This window comes from Podarcis melisellensis, assembly GCF_964234715.1.
Source record: "Podarcis melisellensis genome assembly, chromosome: Z".
Classification (NCBI taxonomy): domain Eukaryota; kingdom Metazoa; phylum Chordata; class Lepidosauria; order Squamata; family Lacertidae; genus Podarcis; species Podarcis melisellensis.
Window position 1 is genome coordinate 7,023,988 of NC_138547.1, and position 12,895 is coordinate 7,036,882.

Sequence of the window (12,895 nt, forward strand, 5' to 3'; positions counted from 1 at the left end):
TATTGCTCTTATTTCCTTTGATGCACATCAACAAAGCCAAGTGAGAGGTCTTTTCTAGGCAGCCCCAGACCTCCGTACAAACTGCCCAGGCTTGTGCCACAGAGAGGTAACTTTGGTGCTGCTAACACAGCAAAAACTATACAGGAGGCAGCAGTTACTGGTCTCTGCAGTCACACAGATGCAGTGATTCTCCATGAGTTTAAATTCCCCCAGAGGCACACTCCATTGACAGACAGATGCCAACAAGAAGAAGCTTGAGTTAACACATTCAGCTGTTACATGACCATTAATGAATATGGCCAAATATTTGGCATGAGAAGGCTTCAAAAAGTTCTCGGATATTCTTATTTTATTATTGTCTGCAACAAGTGTCGTCAGTATGAAGGTGCTCCCTTCCCAACCATTTTTTAGCCTCTCATTTTGTCAACTTTTAGCAGAGGGGCAACCAAGTTTCAAGGGCATAGTAAACTTTTGCTGCTGTTGCATGCAGTTTTGATGAAATGTGCTGGGGACCCCTATTTCTCCCTGTAAATATTGGCTTTTCCTGACTTTATGGGTCCTGTAACTGCCATGGTTATTCAGAGGACTCCAGTTCACAACAAACAATAAGATGCAAAACTGTGTGTAATTACACATAAGGGCATTCTGAAACATCTGACTGCTGAATAAGAAGATCATTCAAATAATAACTACACCACAGCAGTGAAGTCCCAATATAGCACATTTTTCCATATATAAAACTAGGTTTGCCCCCTAAAAAATAATGTCAAAAATTAGGGGGCGTCTTATACAAGGATAGTGTCGAGGGTGGATTTTCTTAAATCTGGGTCCCCCAAAATAGGGGGTGTCTTATACATGGGGACATCTTAGAGATGGGAAAATATGGTAAGTTTGTACAACACCATACTGTATAAAGATTTTTTTGCATGATACAGTAATGCAGATCATGATCATAACCAATCGCCAAGGACCCAAAGACTCATTAGAAGGTTACTTCTGTAGGCCTTCCTCATTAGGAATGTAAGGTGATGCACATGGTTCCCCACTCCCCATTTCATCATCACAACAACCCTGTGAGGTAGATTAGGTTGGGCAACCAGCCCAAGGGTACCAAGTGAACTTCATGGCTGAGTGGGGATTTGAACCCTGGTCTTCCAGGTCCTAGCCGGATGCTCATAACCACTACCTCATACTGGCTGTAGGCCTATCATACCTTCGAAGTTGCTGCCTCCCCAGTGCCCAGTTAGTCTATTGACTTTATGGCATACTTTTAACAATATCATTAATCTGCTGATAGTTTTAGTAACTAAGGCGTGAGGAGAGGTGTCCTTGGTTAATTAACTTTACACCCCTCTCCCAGGAAAAAGGGAAAACACCCTAAATACAGAGCCTTTCTGTTTGTATTTCCTCCCTCCCTTTTACCTATAAGTAGCATAAGGTGCCAAGAAAAGATAAAGCTAGCAAAACTTTCCTTGGCAGAGTTATTGCACACACCTTCTTTATTAGACACTTGAGCTATTGCAGTTCCATCTCTTTTCCAGGAAAGTGGTAGTGGTGATGATGCGCCTTCTTGACCCACTTGAAGTTAGTCTATGACCTAGTTTAGAATCCTGACCCACCAGTTGAAGGCCATTGCTATAAGGTCCCTCAAACAGGGAATATCTCTTCTGTCCCTCTCTCTTTTTCTCCGTGCAGAACAACAGAAATGGCCAACTAAGATCTGATTTAAGAGAAGTAATTCAACTTTGACCTGCTTTATTCAAAGAGCACCAGCATTTTATGGAAAGCTCGCATCACTGACCAAGTTGTCCCAGTGTTGCATTGATGCAAGTGGAGATATTTGGTCTACAACTTGCAAATTCATTTATGGCTACATTTCCAAAGGTGGTTCCTCACCTGTGTAGCATTGTGGCCATTTTGTATGTGTTAACACAGCTTTATTGAACACTTTTAGTATCACCTTGATGCAATTGATAGTAAAAATGGGGAGTCTTCTTGTAGCCCCCTAGAGGTTGTTGGACTTCAAACTCTTATCAGACCCAGTCAGCATAACAAATGTTTAGAATGGTGGAAACTGTGATCCCACAACATCTGGAGAGCCACAGATTTCTCATCCCTGGACTGGAGGGATTTGGGGGGGGCAAGGGGTTAGTTGAGAGAAGGCAACTTTGTTAACTGCCCCCAAACCCCCAGAGTTCTAACATCTATAGACTACAAGAGCCAGGTTTAACTTTGAGTCCTATAACTCGATATTATACAGTGGTACCTCAGATTCCATATGCTTCAGGTTACATACTCCGCTAACCCAGAAATAGTGCTTCAGATTAAGAACTTTGCTTCAGGTGCTCGCTTCGGCAGCACATATACTAAAATTGGAACGATACGAATAACTTTGCTTCAGGTTGAGAACAGAAATCGTGCTCTGGCAACGCGGCAGCAGCAGGAGTCCCCATTAGCTAAAGTGGTGCTTCAGGTTAAGAACAGTTTCAGGTTAAACATGGACCTCCAGAATGAATTAAGTACTTAACCGGATGTACCACTGTATTGGGATTGAGACCAAGCTGTGGTGTGTGAACTCGGGTGGTGAGAAGACACATGTTCTGGCAAAGCAGAAATGATACTCCCTGCCGGGTATGCCATCATGTCTGAAGAACTGCAGCCACATAGCAGCAGCTGCCAGTATTTAGAGTCTAAATGGTGCAATCGGATGGAAAGCACTTGGACTGCGTTAGTGCCCCAAAGAGACCCTTGCTATATGATTAAGCAGCAGGTTTTGCTCGGTCTCTCCTGTATATCCATCATCATTCCTGTCAGGGCTGGGCCTGTCAGCCTCTCTCCACCTCAGAAATTAATGATTTGAACTTAGCGACCTCATTCCCATGACAGGACAAAACTCAGGAAGTCAACAAAAAGCTGTGTGGGAATGACAGAGTTCCTTCAAGTGGCCCAGCACAGCTGCCAGAGTGGCAGTAGCAGGCAAGAGTAGCTGAACTGGCTGAGGGTGGGAGAGGACCCAGAATGGAGGTGAGGTTGATGTTCCCTGCCTGTAAGCTGGGCTAAGATGAATGGGCTGATGCTCAATCACTGCAGATGGACAGCATGCCGAAAAGGACTTCCTCCCATCTGCTTGGTAATGTGCTGCGGTTAGACATCCCTGTTGATTTTAGCAGGAAAAGTGCATTCAGAACCTGACATTCTGTATTGTTCTGCTTGGCACTTGGGCATGGCTTTGGGGTGGCCCTTTTCTGGCTGCAGCTCTAAAAGGTAAAGGGACCCCCCTGACCATTAGGTCCAGTCGTGGCCAACTCTGGGGTTCTGATGCTCATCTCTCTTTATTGGCCGAGGGAGCAGGCGTACAGCTTCTGGGTCATGTGGCCAGCATGACTAAGCCGCTTCTGGCGAACCAGAGCAGTGCATGGAAATGCCGTTTACCTTCCTGCCAGAGGTACCTATTTATCTACTTGCACTTTGACGTGCTTTTGAACTGCAAGGTTGGGAGGAGCAGGGACCGAGCAACAGGAGCTTACCCCATCGCGGGGATTCGAACCGCTGACCTTCTGATCGGCAGGTCCTAGGCACTGTGGTTTAACCCACAGTGCCACCCGCATCCCTCTGGCTGCAGCTCTAGTCTGTGCCAAATGTACTGCACAGTTGGGATTTTTATCAGGAAATTGAAGCAGCATTTTTATGTCTAGTATAGCAGTCCTTCCCACCATTGTGGTCCTCACTCGCTTTCCCCCGGTACGCTTGCTTTTCTAACTTATGAAGAGCCTCCCTGGATCAGGCCGAATGCCTATCTAGTCCAGCATCCTGTTCTCACAGTAGCCAGCCAGATGCCTGTGGGAAGCCTGCAAGCTGAATCTGAGTGCAAATGCATCTCTCTCCTCACTTGTGATTACCAGAAACTTGTTTTCAGAGGCACAGTACCTATGGCAGTGGAAATATTACATAGCCATTGTGGCTAGTAGCCATTGATAGACTTAGCCTCCACCATTCCCTCAGTTCTCATGACTTTGTACTCTACAGTGGTACCTTGGGTTACAGACGCTTCAGGTTACAGACTCCAGTACCCCAGAAATAGTACCTCGGGTTAAGAACTTTGCTTCAGGATGAGCACATAAATTGTGAGGCGGTGGTGAGGTGGCAGTGGGAGGCCCCATTAGCTAAAGTAGTGCTTCAGGTTAAGAACAGTTTCAGGTTAAGAACGGACCTCCAGAACGAATTAAGTTCATAACCCGAGGTACCACTGTATCTCTGTTCCTCTCTCAACTGTATCCTGTAAAGTTCTGCACAAGCCCTTCTTAGCATGTGCCCAGATGTTTATGACATTTAAAATAAATGCCATGAGGAAAAGAGGCTGTGACGTATTTGCTTTTTTTATTGGTTTAAATCTTTTCTCACTGTGTGTGTATTTAACCTCTAGTCTGTCTCTACAGGAACAAAAGATAGCTCAGCTGAAGCTTGTTCCAGAATTTCAGGAGCCAGAGAATCAACTTGCATGTATAGCATACAACACACTTTACTCCACTTGCTTTGAAATTGCTTTTTTAGAGCCTGAGTTCTGGTTACAAAGGATTCATAGTTTGTTTGTTTTTTAAGCTCTCATTGAATAGATTGATTAATCTAGTTACTTTCCTGAATGGTCTTTTGTTGTTTGTGTGATTTTGAGGCTCCTGTGAGTGTGAAGTTCACTGTGCAGTACATCTCAAGGGCAGACAATATTCAACATGAAAAAGCTGTTGGGATGCAGAGATGTTGCAGCACAGAGATGATGGGGTGCTAAGTGGATGCTGAATGAGAGTTGAGGAAGGGAAACTGGATGTGGGTCTTGAAACTAGGAAGAGGCCTGTAGCCTTTTGTGGCTGTCAGTAAAATTTAGCAGGTCTTGAACTAGTAGCTTCTCTCTTTATAGGTAGAAAAAAGGCATGCAGGTAGAAATACAGACCCAAAGTTGTGTCAGTAAATCATGAAGCCCCTTTGATTCTACTCTCTGTCCTCAGTACACATCTAGTAATCACAGGGCTGCCCCAGGAAATTTTGCTGCTTGAGGCACAACCCCAGCCACTCTGTGCTCTAAACCACTGAGCCTCTTGGGCTTGCCAGTCAGAAGGTCGGCAATTCAAATCTCTGCAACAGGGTGAGCTCCCATTGCTCTGTCCCAACTCCTGCCAACCTAGCAGTTTGAAAGCACACCAGTGCAAGTAGATAAATAGGTTCCAGTCCAGTGGGAAGGTAAACGGCATTTACATGCACTCTGGTTTCTGTCACGGTGTTCTGTTGCTCCAGAAGCGGTTGAGTCCTGCTGGCCACATGACCCGGAAAGCTGTCTGTGGACAAACGCCGGCTCCCTCGGCCTGAAAGCGAGATGAGTGCCACAAATCCATAGTCACCTTTGACTGCACTTATCCATCCATCCTTTACCTTTTTACCTTTACCCCTGCCACTGCCTTTTCCTCCTCCACGTGCCACCCCCCCACTGCCACCTATTTCACTGCAGGTGTACACTGCCGCCATGTCTTGCTGCTGCCATGTCTCTGCCTCTGCTGCAGGTGTGTGTATGGTGGCAGCAGGATGTCAGAGAAGGTGGCAGTGGGAAGTGGCAGAGAGTGGCATGCTTCTTGAGCTCAGTTCTGCTGCCTGAGGCAACTGCCTCACCTCACCTCATGGGCAGGCTGGCCCTGGGTAATCAGAAGTACTTCATGTGTTATGTAGTAGAGAACTGCAGCTCTCTTCACATTTTATAGTAAATGAAGAGTGGATTAAATGCACACACACATATGCAGGTGGCACTGTGGTCTAAACCACAGAGACTAGGGCTTGCAAATCAGAAGGTCTGCGGTTTGAATCCCCATGATGGGGTGAGCTCCCGTTGCCCGGTCCCTGCTCCTGCCCACCTAGCAGTTCGAAAGCATGTCAAGTGCAAGTAGATAAATAGGTACCGCTCTGGCGGGAAGGTAAACAGTGTTTCCGTGTGCAGCTCTGGTTCGCCAGAAGCGGCTTAGTCATGCTGGCCACATGACCTAGAAGCTGTCTGTGGACAAATGCCGGCTCCTTTTGCCTATAGAGCGAGATGAGTTCCGCAACTCCAGAGTTGTCCGTGACTGGACCTAATTGTCAGGGGTATATATATTACGCCATAAATGCACACAGATTGGGGATGCAAGTATGAATATCAGACATTACAAAACGTGCCCTTTATATTTATTGGAATTCAACTCCAATGTAGGAAAATGTGAAGTAGGAAGTGTTCCTCGGAGGCATATGTGCTAAGATCTGGCAGTGGTTAAATCACACCCATTGGAAGCAGGCAAGTTGGTTTGCTTATGATTTGCTACAAGTCGACATAATAAATACTGATAATAGAGCTGGAAATCACATACTTGGTTTGGGCCTCTGACTGGGCGTTACAGCAAAATGCATATGCTAAGTGTCAGAGCCACCCGTTGGTCCCAGCTCACAAGAGACCTAAGTCCAATCCAGTTTATTTACAAAAGTCTTTATTGAAGAGCATTGCTGCTTTTACATTCCATCTCCGTGGCTCTACGTCTGTGACATCAGACCGCTGAAGTCCCCTCTGAATCAGTGCCGCCCCTGCACCAGTTTAAGAGGTTTGTGCTGGACCACCTCTTCCTCTCCTTCCTCTTCCGCAGGGTCTTTCTGCCCCCCTGGGTTCCCTCCCGCCGGGACTCGCCAGAGGCTGAATCCTCTGACGCCTGTTCCCCCCTCCTTCGTGCTTTGGGGCCGGGCTCCTCCCCAGGGCTCTCCTCACTTCCGCGCGCCTCCACATTTGAACTTGGCGCGCGTACGTTGCTTCTGACCTTCCTCTCGACCGCTACACTGCTCCCGGTGCTACTCTCCGCCCCTTCCGGCAGAACGTCTTGCTCCGATCTCCTTCCCCTGTCTCCTTCTTGCTCTGCTCCCTCTGACACACTGGTAACTCCACCCCCTTCACTCCGTTCCGGCGGAGAAACCGGCCCCGATCTCCAACTCCCACTGGGGGCTCTCCCTTCGCTCCCCTGCTCCTGATTGCTTCCCCCTTGGGCTCCCCTTGGTCCGACCAGGGGGGCTCCCTTTTGGGAGTCCTCTGACTCACTGGACAGACTCATGGACGACCTTTGGTCATTGTCATCCTCCTCCTCGTCTCTCTGGAATTCTTCCCCCTCGCTCTCTGTCTCCTCCCCCATCTGCCCTTCTCTCCCTGAAACCCTGACATCCATCCCCCCCTCGAAGCCCCCCCTTCCCCCCTCCCGCCTGTCGGGTGCAGGTTGTGGGAGCTGCGGCTCTTCGGGGGTAGATTCGGGATACAGGTCGTCTACGTCAATGTTCTCTGCTGGCAGTTCTGTGTATGTGTGTTCGAACTCGGGTTCTTCACCCAAAGCAGTCTCAGTCTCTTCTTCCATTGCTACTTCCTCTGGTGCTGCCCGCCAAGGCCACTCCACCCACCTCTTACGCCAGTCCTCCTCTGGTTGCTCCTCCCACCAATCCGAAGGTAGTGTGTCCACTCCCGAACACGATCCTCTGGGCGGGCTCGATTCTGCCGTTCTTTCCTCGGTGGAAGAGAAGCCCCTGAACGTGCTATCTGACAATGTGGGCGTGAAAAGCCAGTCATCAAAGTACTCAGCTGGCATGGGTCTATGTGGGAAAAGTCCATGGAACTCATCTTTCAAAAGGGGTTCGTCTAACGCGTAGCCCGGCACCCAACTATTGGCACTGGCTGGGGTGCCCTCTCTGGCGAGAAAGTATTCAACTCCCTCTGCCCCCCATCTCGAGTCCAGGATCTCTGTGACCTCGTTGAGCGGTTCGGCCCTAGGCGACCCCCCCCTCTTGGGTGACTCTTTGCGTGGGTCTGGTACTGTTTCTGACTCCTGAAACCTGTGCGGGGCCTTGTAGGGAGTGAGCACCGACCTATGAAAGACCGGGTGCACTCTGGAGCCTTCTGGGAGGGCCAGGCGAAATGCTACAGGATTGATCCTAGCCTCAACTTGGTATGGCCCTAGCTGCCTGTGTCCTAGCTTCTTTTTGGCTAACGATTTGGCTGGCATCGCTTGGGCCGCTAACCATACCCAGTCCCCCACCTGGATGTCTTCTCCCGCCCTTCTGTGTTTGTCTGCCTGCACCTTATAGGCTTGTTTGGCCAGCTCCAAATGTCTCCGCAGCTCCTCGTGCACCTCTTGCAACTCTGCTGCGAACTGGTCGGCCTCTTGTGGCACCCCCTCTCCCGTTTCTACGAGCGTCGGAAAGGTTCTGGGATGACGGCCATTGTTCGCAAAGAACGGCGTCACCCCCGGCGATGCGTGCTTAGTGTTGTTGTAGGCAAACTCAGCCATCGGCAGGTAGTCCACCCACGCTGCGGGTCGCTGATTGGCGTAACATCTCAGGTACTGCTGCATGATCGCGTTGACCCTCTCTGCTTGGCCGTTGGTCTGTGGATGTCTCGCCGACGCTAGGTTGATCTTGACGTGCAGGATACCTAGAAGCTTCTGCCAAAAATTGGAAACAAATTGGCGCCCCCTGTCGGATAGGATGGACTGCGGCAGCCCATGCACTCTGAACACGTGGTCGACGAAGAGTTTGGCGGTCTGTTCTGCCGTCGCCACCTTGGCACAAGAAATGAAATGCGCCATCTTGGTGAACAGGTCCACAACCACCAGTACCGCCGTCTTGCCCCTGGAGCTGGGCAGATCAGTAACAAAGTCCAGTGCTACCCTCTCCCACGGTTGCTGCGGCGTCTCCAGCGGTTCCAGCAACCCCGCCGGCTTCTGGTGTACTGGTTTGGACCTCTGACAGGTGTCACACCTGGCGACGTAATCCGCCACCTCTCCCCGCATCTGGGGCCACCAAAAGTCCCTGGCCACTAATTCTATTGTCTTCTCCTTGCCGAAGTGGCCCGCACTGGGGGTGTCGTGCAACTGCTGCAGAACCTTTGCGCGGAGCTCGTCGCTTGGTACGTAGAGAGCACCTTTGCGAGTCAAGAGCCCGTCTCGCAACTGGAACTCATCGTCTCTCTGTGAACCCCTGCGCAGCTCCTCCATCTTGGATTGTGCAAACTGATCCACTTGCAACGCGCGTCGCACCGCGTCCAGGTCGACTGCGATGGCAGTGCACGCCCACGCCTGCGGTGCGAAAATGTGCTTCGCTGCTATTGGTGCCGTCTCCTCAAGATATTGTGGTTTCCTGGAGAGCGCATCGGCTATAACATTGGAATCCCCCGGGATGTATTCTATTCTGAAGTCGAAATCCGCGAAGAATTCTGCCCAGCGCATGTGTCTTTGGCTCTGCAGCTTCGCTGTTCGCCAATACTCTAAGTTCTTGTGATCCGTGCGGACCTGCACTGTGTGCTTGGCTCCTATGAGGAAGTGTCGCCACGCTTTGAAAGCTGCGTGAATGGCCAACAGTTCCCTGTCCCATATGGTGTAGTTCTGCTCCGTCTTGCTGAGCTTCCGGGAGTAAAAGGCGCCAGGTCTCCAATTCCCTTGCGGATCCTCTTGCAGAAAGACGGCTCCAACCGCTCTGTCGGACGCGTCGGTTTCTACCCGCATGGGCCTGCCGGGATTCACGTGCAGCAGCTGCTCCTCGGAGGCGAAGAGGCTTTTAAGCTTCCGAAAAGAGCGCTCCGCCTGTTCCGTCCAAGCGAACTTCTTCTTCTTGGAACTGAGGGTGTCCGTGATTGCTGCCGTCTCCTTTGCAAAACCTTTGATGAATTTGCGATAAAAATTGGCAAACCCGATGAATCTCTGGACTTCCTTCCGATTGCGTGGGCTCTTCCAGTCCAACACCGCTCGGACCTTGACGCTGTCCATGGCCAGCCCCTCGTCGGACAGCTTGTAGCCGAGGAAATCCACCTCCGTCACATCAAACTGGCACTTCTCCAACTTGGCGTAGAGCCTGTGCTCCCGCAATCTCTGCAGGACCTCCTTTACGTCCTTCTCGTGAGCTTCCGGTGATTCCGAGAAAATCAGGATGTCGTCGAGAAAACACACACACTTCTTGTAGAGGAGTCCCGCCAGCATGTGATGCATAAATGCTTGGAAAACGTGGCTGCCATTTTGGAGACCAAACGGCATAACTCTGTATTCATACGTGCCCAGAGGCGTGAACATGGCAGTCTTCCACTCATCGCCCTTCCGGATGCGGATGAGGTTGTACGCTCCACGCAAATCCAACTTGGTGAAGATCTTACCCTTCCTAACGGTCGCTAGGAGGTCGTCAATCTTGGGCATGGGAAAGGCCTTGGGCTTAGTCAGTCTGTTTATGAACCGATAGTCCACAATGAGTCTTTTTTGGGGCGTGTCTTTCTTCTTCACAAAGAAAACAGGACTGCCTCCCACTGCTTTGGATTCCCGGATGAAACCGCGCTTCAAATTATGCTCTATGAACTCTCTGAGCTCTTGCATCTCGTCCTCAGACATGGAATACAGCTTTGCAGTCGGCAGCTGCGCCCCCGGCACCAGGTCGATCGCACAGTCGTAAGGCCTGTGAGGCGGCAACTTGTCAGCTTCTTTCTCGCAGAAAACCTCCAAGAATCCTTCGTACTTGCGAGGCACTGCCTGCACCATGCCAAGTTGCAGCTGCTGCTCAGCCCCCTCCTCGTGGCTGGACGGGATGCAATGTTGAGCACAATACGATGAGCAGAAGGTGATCTGCCGCTGGTACCACGCTACAGCGGGACTGTGCCAACTCATGCCTAATACTATGGGCGTGTCTGACAGGTGGGTGACATTGAAGCTAATGACTTCTCGGTGATTTCCAATCCGCATCACCATGGGAGGCGTCTGTTGCACAACTTGCCCCCCTAGCAATTTCCTGCCATCCACCGTAACTACGTTCAGAGGCGTTGTTGCGGGCAGAAGCGCTATGCGATGCTGCTTGACAAATTGCATCCCCACATAATCCGCGTTGCTCCCTGAATCGATCGTGATGGGAACTTCCAGGGTGGTACCATTCGGCAACTGAAGCGTTGCAGTGAGCTGCACTGCTGGCTTGGGTGGTAAAGGGTCTGTGCGTTGCAAAGGTGCTGGGGACTGCTCTACAGATCCGCCTGGCTGAGCCCCAGCAGCTCCGCTTCCAGCCAGGCATTGTCGTTTCCCTGAGATTGCTCTCCTTGCATCACTTCTGCTGCCACTGTTGCTAGAGCTGCAGTGTGCTTCTGGAGCCTCTGGGGGCACTCTTTCGCCATATGCTGTGCACTGTCACAAATGTAACATTTCCTGGTCCCTCTAGGAGGCTTCGCCTTTACTGCACCGGAAACCGGGGCTCTGGCTGGTGTCTGAGCCCTAGCACCACCAATTTCCATTGGCTCTTCTCCCTGCCTCCCCAAGGGCGAGGGGTGCGCCTGGCCAAAGTCCCTGGGGATAAAAGGGGGTGTTCTTGCTGGTGCACGCGCCTGGGGTCCTTCCCCATCGTGCCAAGGGCGTCCCTCGTGTCTTACTCCTATCGCAAGAGCCCTTTGCACCACGTCTTCTGGGGTCTGGGGTCTGTCTCCCCTGGCAAGCTCATCCTTGATGGGGCCGCTAAGACCTTCCCAGAAGAGATCTCTCACTGGTTTGCTGTGCTTTTCCCAGCCTAACACAGTTAATAATGCGAAGAATCTGGAATGATACTGACGTACTGTGGCTTTGCCTTGCCGCAGCCCAAACATCTCTTTACGAGCAATATCCAGGTCCACAGATGACTGGAAACATGCATCCATCGCTTTAATAAATTCATCAGAGTCTCGGCGGGCAGGGCCATCTTCGCGCCACAAATTGCGCAACCAAGCTCTGGCTTCCCCATGCAAATGCGAAATTATAAATCCCACTTTCTCTTCCTCATCTTTAAAATCATTGTGAAGCAAATGCAGTGCATACAAGACGTCTGCCCTGAAACTAGGGTAGTGCTTCAGGTTCCCATCGAAGTGGGTGACTAGGGTGCCCCCCCGCCGTCCAAGTCCAACTCCCTCCGATCTGGATCCCGGGAACCCTGCCCTGCTTGCATGCTCCCACCTTGTTTGCAGGTCCTGGCAGCGCTTCTCCAGTTCGTCATTCTTCTTTTGAGATGCAATGACTGCAGCTGTGAGTTCGGTAACCTACTTCCCCAGCGCTTGCAGCTGTTCCTCCGCACTCATGGCTGCTACCGTTGGTGAGCTTTGCAAAAAAAAAATTTTGCGTTCTTGGAGAGGGGACTTACTGCCAGAGCCACCCGTTGGTCCCAGCTCACAAGAGACCTAAGTCCAATCCAGTTTATTTACAAAAGTCTTTATTGAAGAGCATTGCTGCTTTTACATTCCATCTCCGTGGCTCTACGTCTGTGACATCAGACCGCTGAAGTCCCCTCTGAATCAGTGCCGCCCCTGCACCAGTTTAAGAGGTTTGTGCTGGACCACCTCTTCCTCTCCTTCCTCTTCCGCAGGGTCTTTCTGCCCCCCTGGGTTCCCTCCCGCCGGGACTCGCCAGAGGCTGAATCCTCTGACGCCTGTTCCCCCCTCCTTCGTGCTTTGGGGCCGGGCTCCTCCCCAGGGCTCTCCTCACTTCCGCGCACCTCCACATTTGAACTTGGCGCGCGTACGTTGCTTCTGACCTTCCTCTCTACCGCTACACTGCTCCCGGTGCTACTCTCCGCCCCTTCCGGCAGAACGTCTTGCTCCGATCTCCTTCCCCTGTCTCCTTCTTGCTCTGCTCCCTCTGACACACTGGTAACTCCACCCCCTTCACTCCGTTCCGGCGGAGAAACCGGCCCCGATCTCCAACTCCCACTGGGGGCTCTCCCTTCGCTCCCCTGCTCCTGATTGCTTCCCCCTTGGGCTCCCCTTGGTCTGACCAGGGGGGCTCCCTTTTGGGAGTCCTCTGACTCACTGGACAGACTCATGGACGACCTTTGGTCATTGTCATCCTCCTCCTCGTCTCTCTGGGATTCTTCC

At 51.1% G+C, this 12,895-nt stretch overlaps 1 protein-coding gene across 2 annotated transcripts in view; it reads left to right on the forward strand.

Annotated features, from left to right (window-relative positions):
* The window catches only part of ASTN2 (astrotactin 2), a 664,383-nt gene that overhangs the window by 168,386 nt on the left and 483,102 nt on the right, over positions 1-12,895 (forward strand). The gene's annotated exons all lie outside the window — the stretch shown is intronic.